The following is a 16,867-nucleotide window of genomic DNA, read 5'->3' on the forward strand; positions in this document are numbered from 1 at the left end:
TATTATATATATAATATATATGTGTATATATATAATATATACTATAAAATATATATATATATATTATATATATATATATATATAATCTTTTGTGTATCTATATTAATATATATAATATAATATATATATATATCTAATATATATATCTATATATATGTGTGTGTGTGTGTGTGTGTGTGTGTGTGTGTGTGTGTGGTGTGTGTGGATATAAATGTCAATTAGTAGTTCTTATGAAATACGTTGCTTGAAATTTGGTCTAAGGAATTTAATTTTCTGTTTAGGAAAGATTATCGATAGAATTCTTGCAACAGCAGTATTTTTAAAACTTATCAATTTAGCGATGTTGATGACCATTATTACTCAGATGGCAGTTTATGGTATTAAATTAATCTGTCGGAATGTACTACAGTGGATGAAATAGTAAGTGTTAATTATTACCATAATGACTATTATAAGAAAATACCTCTGTCGTGGTTATTAACAATTGCAGATCTGTTTAACAGAATCCTACCTTAAAGTTAGGATTTGTCTATTTCTCACCAAAACGAATTACCAGTTTTTGACGGCGTTTTTCCATTTTTTTTTTTTTTTTTTATTTTTTTTGCACCTTATCGGAGAGGACTGCGTTTTGTCTGATAGTTTCCATTACAATCCATATTTTCCTCCCTGTACATTAATAACAAAATAAGTTTGCATTAAAAGTGATTCCATTTTCTATCAACAACATGGCTTCCGAGTGACAGTTCACTTGTAAAATGCTGTAATATATATATATATATATATATATATATATATATATATATAATATATATATATATATATATATATATATACTATATATAATATATATACTATATATATATATATATATATATATATATATATATATATATGACAGGCTTCACGTAAGAACTTAAGTCGGCTGAAGAACATCCTACGCTGATTACGAAGAACTTTTACCTTGCAGTCACACCAACGGTTTTATAAGTTCGCGAAGAGCACAATTAAGGAAACTGTTCTTTATCACCTAACTTTGCACAAGTCCGGAAGAGCCACTGACAGTTCTCCCCGTCCACTTCGTGAACTGCGGGGTTGCTCTATGAAGCTGACTGGGAGCTCGAGTGATCGCTCCCTTGTAGGCGTCGCGAATCCTTCGGCTCTTCGACACCAAATAAAGGTAAAAACTCGGCGACTGTGATTAAGTTCTTCCTCCGCAGCTGTCACTGACGTTCATCCTCGCTCTTCTCCTCTTCTTCTCTCATTTATCTATGGGAGCGTTCGGTTACGTGAAGAATTTCTGGGGGAGACCGATCTATGTATGTATGACTCACTTTGCATTCAGAGATGAGCATTACGCAAGAGCTGTTGTCAGGCCGTTACTCACTGTGAATATTAGATTCTGATACATTTTCGAACTGCTTTTGCTCGAGAAACTTGCACCTGAATTTCTTTATTGAATGCTATGATGGATTGCATAATCCGCACAGTCTTCATTAAGGTTTACGATACTTAACAAAACAACTCCTTATGTCAGGCACATATCTTGAACTTTGTTAACATTCGATATACGTTACAAACAGAACGCACATGAAGTTGCTCATTCATTTCATGTGGTGCAGAAGTGAACGCGGAACGAATTATCTTTGAATGTCTAAACATCAATAGAACCATATAGATGAAAAGATGAGAGATGCTCCGAATTGTATGACAAAAAGAAGGTTAGGTACTATTAAAAGCTTGACAATTATGAGGAGTTGGTAGCACGCTGAAGGAACATGACGTCACTTGATCCTAGGCGGTTTGAATACCTAAGTCTGATTACTCTTTTGTAGCGCTTTGTTTGAACTTTAAAACTAAAGCGGAATGTAGCTATCTCGAGGTATTTAGTCAAAACCAATATTTTGCCGTCTTTTCAATATTCCTAACTGGAAAATAGACGAACTGAGACTTCTATGCCTAACCAGAGAATTCCCGTAGGAGGGTATAGTGCCGTCAGGTCACCTCACGTTGTGCGTTATTATTGTAATAACTAGGCAATACTAACGGTTCTTTGCAGTGCCCATCGGCACCAAGCTTTCATATTCTCTTCTTCTATCTTACTTTCCCACTTTTCCTAACAACTGATTCATAGTGCAACTTTAAGATTTTCCTCCAGTAACACCATTAAGACCATTTTACTCATAGTTTCATTTTCAGCGCTGAATGACCTCCTAGGTCCTATCTCAGAACACCTTGAACCATTCTAGTGGTCCAGTGGTTATCAGCGTCGCCTCGTCAACGAGCAAATCGAAATCAATCCACTTGGAGAAACGATTTAGACATTAAAAAAACAAGAAAAAAATCTGCTGAAGTTTCTTCGGCGCAGTCGAGTTTTCTGTATAGCATATAATGCAGCATGAAACTCTCAGGCATGGCTCATGAAACTCTCAGCTGGCCGCGGTGCCAGACACACGGTCATTGCTAACTTTAATCTTAAATCAAATAAAAACTAATGAGGTTAGAGGGCTGTAATTTGGTATGTTTGATGACTGGAGGGTGGATGATGACCATACCAATTTGCAGCCCTCTAGCCTCAGGAGTTTTTAAGATCTGAGGGCGGACAGGAAAAGTATAGACAGAAAACGGAAAATTATCAGACGTAAGTTGACCTAGACAGGGAATTAAGTGTCTGGTTGCTTGTTTAGTGCTGAAAGTTGCACCCAAGGGGAAGAAGGGCAAAGGCTGGCAGCCTCATTGCGGAAGACTTGCTGAGAATCAGACCAACGCCATATGCAAGGGTATGTTGTATACACACACACAGATATATATATATTATATATATATATATATATATATATATATATACATTTACACACACTCATATACATACTATATAAATATATAAATATACATATATACATACACACACACACACACACCACACACATATATATATATATATATATATATATATATATATATATATATATATATATAACACAACGAGTGTGTGTGTGCAAACAAAGGAAACTCATTAATCAAAATTCACTTCCCTTTTGACCTTTTTTATTATAATATATACAGGCGCACAAACATGTATACATATGTATACATACATATATATATATATTATATAATATATATATATATATATACATATATGTGTGTGTGTGTGTGTATAGAAGCTATACAAAGTATATCAATTACCACAGGGAAAACTGAAGCAGAAGATAATAAATCCTGACTAGTTTTGCATTATTTAAGACTTCCCCAAGAGGACTAATGCACTGTTGCGAAGGTTACAGTCAAAATCTTGTTTTTTTTTATGCAAGCGGGCACGCGCCTTTACTGTTAAATCAGAAAACCCACGTCTTAAGTCTTAAAGTGTGCAAATTTACAAGGTTCTTAAGAAAAAGGACTCAAGTTTGTACCTTAAGAGACAGATATTCTTATAAAAGTTTGTTTTATTTATATATATATATAACTGGTTTAAATTTTGTTTCTTTGCTATTCTCGTTGTTTGCGCACATGACCAACGCCGTCTTGAATTCAATTCAAGTTGCTACATTATATCTTAACATCCCGAGATATGTGATTTTCAGCAAACACACATACTATATATATATATATATATATATATATATATATATATATATATATATATATATAGGTACTAGGTAGTAGTAATTTGCCTTAGTAAATGGTCGGAAGTTCGGAACAAGACCGAAAGTACTCGGCTATCTCGCTTTTTCATTTTTTCCTTCGTGGTAAAAACCTTTATTTATATATAGCATCACGTTTTATATACTTCGTGATCAAGTTATTCATATATATATATATATATATATATATATATTATATATATATATATATATATACAGAGAGAGAGAGAGAGAGAGAGAGAGAGAGAGAGAGAGAGAGAGAGGAGTAATGTTTGCTAATATCAGTTTCCTTGCTGGTTACTTCTTCAACGCGTCGACGGATTTTACAAGCATTAAATGCCATGGCCATGAGTCGGTTAAAGTTATTCATTATTCACATTATCGCTGGTCACTGCGTAATGCATCTTTGTCAGTGTTCGTGAGAGCTCACACCGTCTTCCCGGAAATCTCTTTACTAAGCAAATATAAAGTTTAGTCAGATATTTTCATCCCACTTCAACCTTTTTGGTAAAATTTTCCCCTCTTAATTTATGATACAAACTTTTCGAATATCAATACTAAAAGAAGACGATAAGAAAGAATAAAGAAAAAGTTTTGAACCAACGCCATCTATTGGGGTGAAATGAATACCGTCGTACGGTTGCTACTTTATGAGGAAGAGCTCGAGCAATGTTGAGTGTTGACGTAGTGGCAGTTCCATTCTGCGAACGTCCGCCAGCTGAAGTGATAGTTAACGCGGGTATCGTACCATTTGTGTAAGAATATTGTGCTTGTATGTATCATCCTCGAGTTAAACTGCATTTGTATACAAACTTTTTGAAACACGTGTTTTACAGTTGTTCTAGACGTAAACACTGGAGCAGGGAATAAGGTAACTGGTGTCATTCGTATAATTTCTTACGCTAGCGTATTCACCACTGCACGCGCTGGCAATTGTATCGAAGTCCAATCGTTATCTCTTAATCTTGAATACTCGTATGCTAGCATTAAGTAAAGGTAGAGGGGGGGCGGTCTCAAATAGCTTTTAAAAGAAAGTAATGACACTCGTAGAGTATTGCACAGTGCATATTGAGAATAAATGCAATAGAGTAGATAGTCTGTCACAACCACACACACAACGCATATATATATATATATATATATATATATATATATATATATATATATATATATATATATATATATAAGTCATATCACTTTTCCGTGATTCATATACATATATCGAGCTACAATGTCCTTTAATATCTAATTCGCTCTACCTCGGAATTAATATATTTTCATATATGCTTAACCGAAGGGGAATTTTTTCTCGATAATAGACTTGCCAAGTCTATTATCGAGAAAAAAAATTCCCCTTCGGTTAAGCATATATGAAAATATATTAATTCCGAGGTAGTAGAGCGAATTAGATATTAAAGGACATTGTAGCTCGATATATATATATATATATATATATATATATATATATATATATATATATATATATGATAGAGAGAGAGAGAGAGACGAAGAGAGAGAGGAGATAGAGAGAGAAGAGAGAGAGAGAATGGGATCGGTAGCAAATACTTGTGTTACCTATGTGCATCTTCCAGCTATAGTAATGAATGAGCGAATACTAAAAGTGTTCTAAAACAAACTTGGTTTGGCGTAAGACAAAAAAAAAAAATATTTCAAAAGTGAAGACTAGCTCATCGCATCTGCTTTGATAAATAATGTATCAGTGTCTTAATTAATGTAAGTTGATCTTTGTTCAAATTTTACTCCTTTCTTGTTAAAATGTTTTAAGCAGAATAATCATCTGTTGAGGTCGTCCATACGTTTTAGAATGTTTAGTAGGTTTCTTGACTTCAACAATCGTGGCTGTATTTTTTTATTATCTATCTATCTATCTCATCTATCTATATCTATCTATCTATCTATATATATATATATATATATATATATATATATGTGTGTGTGTGTGTGTGTGTGATGTGTGTGTGTGGTGTGTGTGTGTGTATATAGGTGTATATATATGTACTGTCTTTTTTTATTTTATGCCAATCAAGTTTGGTTATAACACTTTTAGTAGCTGGAAGATGCATGTAGTTAACACTGAAGCCCTTACTAACATTCCCGTTCTCTCTCTGTATATAAATAAATATATATATACTATATATATATATATATATATATATATATATTATATATATGTGTGTGTGTGTGTGTGTGTGTGTGTGTGTGTGTGTGTGTGTGTGTGTGTGTGTGTTTGTTTTCAACATCAAGCTTCTGGTTCTGCAAACCGGGTTACTCCCTAGGGAAAACCGCTAAATAGTGAATGAAACCCCCTTGGAAAAAAAAAAGACAAATAAATACACACTATTAACTACTACTGCACGTACCTACACGCTACGTTCTCCAGCAAAGCCTCAGATGATTACTATTCTCTTCTGCCTTTGCACGCACTCCCGCACTTCTTTTCCAGTTCTTCTTTCATTTCGTTTGTCTAGCGCTTCTTGAACTTATTCACTTCCTCTCTCCTCACCCTTCCGGATTACTATACACTTTCATCAAAGTCTCATTCTTATTTATTTATTTTTCTCTCCACAGCAACGAACTTTTTTTAAATCACTGACTCTTCATCTACATACGCTAACCTTTTTACTATTATTAACAAATTTCACAGAAATTTATATATATATATATATATATATATATATATATATATAATACTATATATATATATTTTATATATATATATATTAAATTATCTATATATATTACATCTATATATAATAATATTATATATATATAATTTATATATTAAAATTATATTATATATAATGTAATATATATATATATATATACTATATATACTATATATAAGATATATTGGAAGATTGGGGCATCTAAAACGTCGCAGATTCAGCAGGAATAAAATAGCAAACATCCTCATAGCATCTTTGTAATTTATTGACCAAATTTTCGAGACCACACGTCTCATCTTCAGGGCTGTACGATTACAAAGAATAAAAGTTAAAAATGGACTCAGTTAAAAAAAACTCACTAAGTCTAAAAACATGAACTTAAATTTAAAACGACCAAAACAAGCTAAAGAAGATTTGTAAAATATTGAGAACCTAATACTGAAAAAACTATATATATATATATATATATATATATATATATATATATATATATATATATATAAAATGATGATGTTAGAACGTATTGGTACCTAACTCTATCTGAGCTAATAACTGAGTGACATCTCAGTTTTCAGGAGGACGACGTCAACTTAGGCTATATATAAAATGGTGAAAGAGATCTGGCTGTTTAGGGAAAGAATGGAACAAGCTGCTTGATAGTTAAAGATTCCAGGATGGAGAGAGAGTGGTCATTGGGTGCTTGGGCGATGACATTAAAATCTTCATAAGAGAATGATGTCTTCCATTTCTTACAGTGGTTTCTTATATTAGAATATTCTTTAGTCTTTAATTGACATCCAGTTCGTTGACTAACTCCAAGATGAGAATCAGCTCTGACTTTGAGCAATCTCTTAGTGGCTCCGATATATTTCCCAACTTTACATTTTGGGCAAGTGAAACAATAAACCACTAGAGACCTTATAGTGAAATAATGACCCAATTGTCTTAGGATTTTTGGAACATAATCTGATATCTAGAGCTGGAAATGTACTGCGAATTGAGTTTTGCAGTGTTTGTTTGAACTTCTTCGAATGTACAAAAGGAATGGAAGCCTACATGAGCAATTTAGGGATATTAGGTATGGACAGACGGGGTTGAAATCTGTTATTCAAAAAGCTATTTACATACTTGTTGAATAAGAAGGAAGGATGCGAATTATTTTTGAAAAATTGAAGTAAAAACAGAATTTCCTCGTGAAAGTTGTGCCAGGTAGAGGATGCCATATAGGCACGGTGTAACAGTGTGAAAATACTATTTGATTTAAAAGTGAAAGAGCAACTGCTGTAAAAGTTCGTACCTTGACCTGTAAATGTCTTTTTTCTAAAAACACTGGTATTAAAACCTTGAGGAGTTCGAGTGATTAAAACATCTAAAATTGAGGTTTATTATCGTCTTCGTGGTCAATTGTGAACTGTATATAAATGACACAATTGCTTTATTTAGATCTAGGGCGGATGCAGAAAATTTCTTGGAATATATTAATGGTTTGTGTCATTTATATATCTTCTGTAAAAGAGAGGACGACATGTTGAGGGACATTTTTCGAGCATTTGTTCTTCGAGAGAGCACATGAAGGCATTGGCCGTAATTGGACCTAAAGAGGATCTCATAGATATTTGTTTGTAAATTCTCTTGTTAAAAATAAAGTGAGTGTCCTGCTACGATGGCTGTTGGCTATTTTATTCCTGCTATATATATATGTGTGTGTGTGTGTGTGTGCGCGTGCGCGTGTGTATTTCTTGAAATGTGCACATTGTCCATGTCCATATCAGTGTTGTTGTACACTAGAGAAAATTGAATGCAAAGTTTCGAGGTTTCAAATCTGCATGGCTGTAGTGTAAAAGAGAAAAAAATGCGACATCTGATTTGTTTAAGGGAAAGAAATGTGGATGTTTTGGTACTTTGCGAGACAAAGCTAAAAGGGGCATGTTTGCACGAATGAAAAAGACAAAGAGTAATTGTGTCTGGAGCGGCTGGAAGATGTAGAACTAAGGAAGGGGCTAACAGGAAAAAAATTTGCGCGCGGCATAGTACTACATGGACCATGTATTATGAACCTTGGAGGTTTTGGTGCATACGTAGGTAGAAGTGAAAGAGGCGATTCTGTGCTGGAATAGAAAAGAAAGAGAGTGATTGTCTCTAGGGGTAACGGAAAGCTGTGTTGCTAAGGAAGGGAGTAAAGGGGAAAAGCTGTGTTGCTAAGGAAGGGAGTAAAGGGGAAAAGCTGTGTGGCATACGTGGACTATGTATACCCTTTGTCTTTCACTTGCCTTGGCATTTAAATCACCTAGCACAGCCGCCCTTTCATGCTCTCTAAACCCAGGAAGACATAGATTCAGACTTCGCCCAAAAACACGCTTTTCTTCCCAGTCCTGCCCATACATACTCGCTGACACAGTGAACCTTGGCCAAACAACCCCCAAATTGACACTTTTATACCCTTTCACCTGTCCCTATAGGGTCCCTAAGATTCAACATGTGCTACACTGTCCCGGGTCTGTGGGTTATCGATATTAATCTCTTAGTCTATGATTGTTTTATTATATTATACTTCTATGATCCTTATAAAATATCGATTAACTGGTTTCATAGTCTTTGCCTGTTTACTCTGAATAATCTTATTCTTATATTGATCTAATATTCCAACACTGACCTCATGTTGGTTTTTCTTGAACATTTAGTTTTATTAACCAATTATTCTTTGAACATTTTTCATATTGGTCTCATGTCCTTTTCGGGTCTGAGCTCGAAAAGGTTACCTGGTTCTCTTTGCCACGGACCTTTGCGTAGAAATATACTGTTTTCATTAAGAATGTGCTTTAATAATCAAATATGCATTAGGAATTTGCTACCATCTATGTACGTCGACCGGTTTGTTAAACCCTTTGGGAGTTCTTCGTTGGACGAGTAGTTTTCGCTCTCAGGTACCAAGCCGGTGGTCCGAAGTTCGATTCTCGGCTCTGCCAACGTGGAATCAGAGGAATTTCCGGGCCTGAGACCGACTTGGGAGCGTAAATGCTCCAAGGAGAGAGATAGCAATAATATCAAAGACTGCTTTCAAGGTGCCTTGACAAGGAGCGCGTAAATCACAGCAATTGTCTCTCCGACGCCGACCGGAAGAGACCTTTTCTAAAAGTTTGCATCGATTTCTCTTGAAGTTTCATCGAGGCGATGACGGCAAATCGATCTTCCTTCTTTGGGCGCACGTATAGTACTACAGGCCGACAACGACGATAAATCAGTCGTGCTGGCGCTCAGTGAGAATTAGTCGTCTTTTGTTTCACTTATGCTAAATATATATATATCTGCCAGAAACCATGACCAAGCAAGCTGCAAAATATCTTTATTCCTTCAACTTATTAGAGACTACTAGTGATAGAGGCTGACCCGGGTTGGACGACGACACGCCAAAACGTTAGGAATTCATTAACCTTAAAATGTTGTGAGATTGAGGGATGAAGAATAAATATTTCGATGGTCATTGCGTTTTTGCTTTATAGAACTCATTATTATTCAAAACTGAGTAAGCTTGCTTAAGAAACATATTTAAAGAAAAAAATGTAAAAAGACAACGCAGCTCACTCCAAAAATGCACAAATTGGTAACAATCAACGCCAGAAAACGGATTAGATCTGGAATGAATTTACAAGCATAATCAACAAAAGCATATTCTGCTATAAGAATCATTGATGATGACATTTTAGAAATCATGTAAATTAAAATGTACAGTTTTTAACCTTACACCTTTTTTCTCGATAACGTCTGCCACCAGGAAATATTAGCTGTCACGTTCTCTGCTAATATTTTGGTAGTTGGTATGAGGTTGCTAGCCCCGTTCATTCTCCATCCTGGTTGCGACATTCCACAACCGACTTACTACCAGATAAGATATATACATTATATATATATATATATATATATAATATATATATATATATATATATATATGTGTGTGTGTGTGTGTGTGTGTGTGTGTGTGTGTGGTGTGCGTGCGCGCCCGTGTGTGTGTGTGTGTGTGTGCGCGCGCGCACATTTATGTCAACTGCAACTACATTTATCATTCATTTATTGTTATTCTCTACTTCTCCCTCTGCTTACTCACTCCTTGGCCAGCCCATCGTATAAGCGCTGGGGTCGTTGGGTCCAAACGAGAGCAATTACTCTCTCCAAGCCGCTCTTTGTCTCGGCTTACATTCGCTTTCTCGTACCTGTGTTTTCGTACTTATATTTTCATCTTGAAGATTGCGAGATGTTCAGCTGTTGAAAAGGACGGCAACAACAATCCTACGTTGCTCACTGAAGGCACGAATGGGGTCTGCTTTAGGTCTATTTTCAGCCTTTCTTGGTAGTTGCTTATTACTAGATATTATACTCGCAGAGCTTTTTTCTGATAGTGTAACGCTGTCCATTAATGATCTGTATTCTGTAATCTTCTTCTGCCGAGGTATCGCATAACTTCATTCCCTGTTCACCAGTGTTCACCTTATCACAAGGGAAAATACCTCAAACCCGTCACAGACCTCTTCTAGCAGTTAGTATCTGCGAAAATTGCATCAAGGCCTTTGTTCACATTGCATTAGATCACACCTCGGGTGATGCAAGTCAGATTTATGGTCTTTCTGCCAGCTATCTCGTCATTCTAGTTTCGAGCCTCCCTTGACATATATGGAAGTTGCATTTTCCAATGAAATACAGGGTATTCAGGCACTGGGAGATCGTTGTCTAACTTACAGTGTTGCAAACGCGTTGTTCGGTATGGAATTAGCTTGCTTCCTTTTTCAGGAACATCGTTGATGGAAATTGAAAAGGAAATTGAAATAATTATACCATACTTGATATGTCCAGCCCCATAATAAGTGATTTCTAACAGGAAAGGTTGCATTAATATTAGTGCGTTAGCGTTAAAGTCATCATAATTTGTAATGAACAGCACTTGTTGCAACATCTTGCTGACTTCAGCTAAGCTAAATTTCTCGTTACCTCACTAAACTCTTTCAGATATAAAAGAATGATAATAAAAAAACGTTTACGACATGAAACGCCGCGCAGATAGTGATAAATCATGATAAAGGATGAACGAAGTTATTGGCGAACGAAAAGAAAAATTGTTCTCTGTTAATGGTAATCATCGTACACCCTACGGTGCAGCTATTCTCGTGACGTCACTTATCACATTCCAAAGAAATATATTTTTTCATTGATTTAACCAGTGTATTTTAATCCTAAAAGTAAGTGGTTAATGCCTGTTAAGCATGATGTAAACAATCGTGTGGGTGATTCCAAAATAACCAATGGAGAATTGGTTTGAGTAAGAGAGGCCCAGGTAACAGCCAATGATGGTTTGTTTACGGCCCGGCGCTCTGTGAGTGGCCGCTTCTGACCAATCTGTACTCGCCGTTATTTCGTCCAATCTCAGGTAACTTTTCATGTTTGGCGCCAATAATTATCTGCCAATCTTCACTCAGCAGCTATTAGGGGAGGATGGGCGCTGATTGGTGTCTCGTGGGCGGGAATCGGGCGGCCAGGGAACCTAAGATAGGGTGGAAGAAGCTGGAAAAACAGAAATGGCTGTCCTAAGAATTTCCTGCCTCCGACCTAAAATTAGTTCGAGGACCCGAGAACGGTGTCATGGTTCCAACTCCTGTAGTATTCCCAGGGTCAAATTTTTGGCAAGCAATAGACAATGGATTCCCAGGGGCCCAGGTCTGTAGATTTTAGGGTTTATTAGCAAGTGAATTTTTTTGTTTTGATTAACCTGCCAGTAAGTTTCTTTGTTATCACTACGTAACGTAAGGAAGTAGTAGCGGCTGGCTGTGGTCGCGACCACCAGGTCTAGGAAGATGGCAGAGCAAGGAGACCCCTTTGGAAATTGTGGCCTGAATAAACAATCGAGCCAGCTACTAGCTAATTTGCCTTAAGATTCGCGAAGGGGTTTTCTGTCGAATTAGCCAGTTTGATTGTAGTCCCCTAGGCTATATGGGTTCACTGTTTTAGCCTCTCCTAATACCTACTCTTCACTGGTTATGGCAGAAAGAGAAATTTTAGCAGCTAGGCCAAATGAATTTGTGGAAAATTCAGATTGGTAACTGCATACAAACAGTTTTATAAATTCAGTTCAGTGTGTTGGGTGATGCTACAGTAATATTTCAATGTTGCTACTGTGAGAAACGGAAGAAAGAAGTGTAAAACTGTAGACTACTACTGCGGCCTGGTTCCCATCAGTCGCCAATCCAGATATTTAGGCTACTGCATTTATCAGCTAGGTATTTAGGATTTTGATTATGTTAGTGTTATGTTTTCATGATGGGTATTTAGGTATCGTCTTTTTGTGTTTTCCAGCTCGTCCCCAAGGGGCTAGTACTGAAGGTGGTGCCCAGGTATCTAGGGTAAAAAACCGCATGGTGCAGGGGTGGACCATGTACGATCAATGTGTACAACCCCAAGAAAAGTACATTATAACGCATCCTGACACTGGAGTAGAGGTCTTTAGCTCCGTTTCTCACCAACAAGAAGTTGCGTCTGATGCCCATCTCCGATGTCAGGACGCGTTATAATGTACTTTTTTCGGGGTTGTACACACTGATCGTACATGCTCCACCCCTGTACCATGCGGTTTTTTACCCTAGTAGTGTGTAGACTGGTAGGGGTTATCAAACCTACGGGGGCACAATAGTAATCTTCAGTTTTACTGAGAGAAGCAGTCCAATACTGCATTAATAAACTCCCCTACATACCTAGGTCCCTCTAATGTACACACACACGCAAACACCTTCCCTCTCCCATATCATTCCTTGTTTTTTATTTTTTATTCTTCTTTGTTTCATAGTTTTTACTGCATAAAACTAATTATTTGAGTGGTACCTCATTACTCCCAGTCCAAGCTAATATGGATATAATGTAATGCATTGGCTCAAAGGAAGCAAGTATTAAAACGAGAAATGAAAAGGTAGAGTACCTACAAAGAGAAATCAGAAGATATGGGGACATTAAAAAAGTAGGAAACATGGCATTAGAAATAAGGAAAAAGATCTATGAAACATTAGTTGTACCAACCTTATTTGCCAACATAGAGACATGGAATAAAGTAACGGAAAATAAGTTAAATGCGCTAGAGAAAATGCAATACAGGATCCTCCAAGGAATGCATGAACAACCTAAGGTCATGCCATATTGAGGAATTATAGCAGTCTTGCATATGGCCAGTAACCTACAGAATTGATTATATGAAGATAATGCTTTTCCATAACATGATAAATTCGGAGGAGAAAAGATTAGTAAAAGAAATAGTTGAAGATCAGTTAAGAGCCCCATAGGGGCAATGTTGGACAAAAAGCGTGGTGAACACATGCACCAAATATGATATAGAAGTTAATGGACTTAGAGAATATCCCAAAGCAGCACTGAAAAAGGAAATAAAGATAAAAATGAATCAAGATATCCAAGAGACTTTGAGAGAAAAGAGAAAATAAATGAAGAAGCTGAGCTTCATAGATGACTTCAAGGAAAACAAGTACATAAGGGAACAGGAAACAAAAGGATGCAAGTATCCTAATGAAAGCCAGACTGAATATGTTGAGCTTAAGACCAACTTCCGGGGCAATTTTAAGGACAAGGCCTGTGAAATATGCAGTGGAGAAGGACACCACTGAACATTATTCACATGTAAATTACTGCAAAAATCAGATCAGGATAAAGTTAGGGACACTGATATCCCCTAACAGAAAACTGGGAGAATACTTATATAAGGATAGCCCTCAAAATTAAGAATGTTCTTAACTTGGAAAGCAATGGATGTCAAAGCTAAGTAACACGGCTCTGCCTCACTTATAAAAAAGAAGAAATAAAAGGGAGTTGGGGTAAAAGTAAATAAAGCTTTGCACCTCATAAACAGTGTAGTGTGCCTGCAACTGTGTTTGTGGCGTGAGCGCTTTGGAACCAGGAACCATTGTACAGAATGGCAGACATGTAATCATTAATGGTTCAAAAACAAATGCGCAATCAAAACCGTGTAATGCAGGTGCTACAGCCTTTCATTTCACTAAAGTACTAGGCTGTTGATAAGCGAGAGAGGGAGAGAAGCGTTCTGATATGTACTACACTAGGAAACTCTCCAGCAGACCTGTACCTGACACAAAATTAATACAATCTTCTTTTTTCTCCCAATCTTTTTTTATATAAATTTTCACTGCATAGACAATGAAACTATATAAAAAGATGATGCATCGTTCCCAGTCCAGGCTCATTTGCACTTGGCACAACACACTGTATGTTAGGGTACAGAGAGTTAGGTTTTAAATTTATTTACACAGAGTTGGAACATTTTTATAATCTATACTACCTATATTTTATATGAAATACTTTCCATAACTTTTTTTTATTGTATGTGCATAATCATTAATGGTCATGATGCAAGGTATATTGGGGTTTATGCAGACATTAACAGGTTGTTTGTATGATCAGCATGTCTATAGTGCTAGGTTACATAAGGAGTTTGTGATCATGCATGGTTTCAGTGTGGTAAGGGGTCTGAAATGAATTACCTGTGCATACTAAGCCCAATTGAATAATATTACTACCCAATCTGTGTCTTAGCTGGAATAGTTCTTGTATAGTTTTGCCAATTATAATGCCAAATGTATGAAATGGTATGGGTTGTTGCCTTCTGTTATACTCCGTCGGCTCCATCATGGGGAAAAGGGCAGGGCATGGACGGTGACCGGCGCTGCCACGTCAAATATTCCAACTCAATGTTTTATGGTATGTGATGGCAGCATAATTTATACAACACAAATATAATTGGTTGCTGATCAGTTTTGGCAATTATTAAAAGCCCTCGTAATTTTCAGCATTTTACAACAATAAAACAAGATTATTCTTAAACGTGGCAAAAAATAATTTCCAGCACTGCCAGTTCCGCTCTCAGGTGTTAAGCTGACCTCAGACATTAAGATGTCAAACAGCCGGCGCCTCCACAAGGGAAGCTCAGTCAAATCACTCACGGACTCATTCATTAAGGAGTCTGTCGCCTTACAAACAACATGAAGGAAGTCCTTGATCTCGCATTAATCCACAGGCTTGAGAAATCGTTCATAGGGTCGTTGAGTACTATTCTAAAGAAAAGGCAAACCATGGACCCATGGTGGATGTCAGAAAAACACTGCAACGCACCTCAGAAGCAACAATGATACCGGAGAGAACAATCAGCAGGATTTGCAAAGATACGGAAGAGAGATGCGGCACAGCAATTTTCCTGGAACGGGAGAAGCATCAACCGAGGACTGTGACAGATTTCAATGATTTTGACAAGAGCATTTTGCGTAGAAGGGTATTAGACTTTTATGCAAGGAAGGAAGCACCAACGCTTGATTTAATCAAAGACGTGTTAAAAGAAGATATTGGCTTTTAAGGTTCCAGGGACTCTGTGCACAAAGTTCTTCATGAAATTGGCTTCCAATATAGTAATGTGAATGGGAGAAAATTTCTGCTTGAGAGAAATGAAGTAGCATCGGCCAAAACTGAGTTTTTAAGAGAAATGAAGGCATTAAAGAGAAGTTATGATTCCTTTGTATACCTGGATGAGACTTAGATCAACCAAAACCACACAGTAGGGAAATGTTGGATTGACACCAATTCGGAGAAAGCCACAGGGATTAAGCCCCCTGCTGGGAAAGGTAGTCGATTAATCGTCCTTCATGCTGGAACCAAAAATGGGTTTGTTCCAAATTGTGAACTTGTTTTCCAAGCTAAAAATGATGGCGATTACCACAAACAAATGAATCTTACAGCATTCAAGGAGTGGTTCATTTCGCAGTTAATTCCAAATATACCGGCATCCTCGATCATAGTAATGGACAATGCCTCCTATCACTTTTCAAATTGACAAGCCGCCTACTGCATCCGATAGAAAGGCAGTTATCAAAGACTGGCTTATCGCGAAAGGAGTAACCCCCCGGAGACGATCTCTTGGAGGCTGATCTGCTTGCAATGGTAAAGCAACATACATCAAGATGGCCACGCAAGTACGAAATTGACAATATTGCGAGTGAACACGGTCACAAAGTGGTAAGACTTCCTCCATATCATTGTCAGTATAACCAAATAGAATTAATATGGAGCCAGGTCAAAAAGTATGTTGCAAAGAAGAAGAAGAAGAATTTTAAAATGTCGGACCTCAAACCACTTGAAAGTGAAGAGTTACATCAAGTCACAGCAGAAAACTGGAAAAATGCAGTTAATCATGCAGACACACTTCAATAGGAAGATACTTCAAGGGATTTAGCCATTGATAATTTTGTTGATTCCTTTGTTATAAATCTAGGATCATCTGATGAAGAATTAGGCTAAAATGCATGATATGTAATTTGTGTATTTCAATGAAATCATCAGTTCTTTTCCTTCATTCATAATGTAAATATTAATTCTTTTCATTCATTCAAAATGTAAATGCTTCTTCAGCTCCCAGAATTAATTTACTTATATAAATGAATTGTTATGTTAAAGTTTTATATAAATAACATGAGCAGTAATAGATCTATATAT

The 16,867-nt window shown here is 36.5% G+C and overlaps 1 protein-coding gene across 7 annotated transcripts in view; it reads left to right on the forward strand.

Annotated features, from left to right (window-relative positions):
• The first annotated feature begins 4,249 nt into the window (after positions 1-4,249).
• LOC135195669 (uncharacterized) overlaps positions 4,250-16,867 on the forward strand; it is a 47,094-nt gene continuing 34,476 nt past the window's right edge. The window contains exon 1 of one of the 7 annotated variants that reach the window (XM_064222052.1): positions 4,250-4,396. The gene's annotated coding sequence lies outside the window, so the exon portion shown is untranslated. Of the gene's footprint in view, positions 4,513-11,591; positions 11,745-11,785; positions 12,032-16,867 lie in introns of those variants that run through there. The other 6 variants (XM_064222054.1, XM_064222055.1, XM_064222053.1 and 3 more) reach the window with 6 other exon arrangements.

This window comes from Macrobrachium nipponense, chromosome 16, assembly GCF_015104395.2.
Source record: "Macrobrachium nipponense isolate FS-2020 chromosome 16, ASM1510439v2, whole genome shotgun sequence".
Classification (NCBI taxonomy): Eukaryota; Metazoa; Arthropoda; class Malacostraca; order Decapoda; family Palaemonidae; genus Macrobrachium; species Macrobrachium nipponense.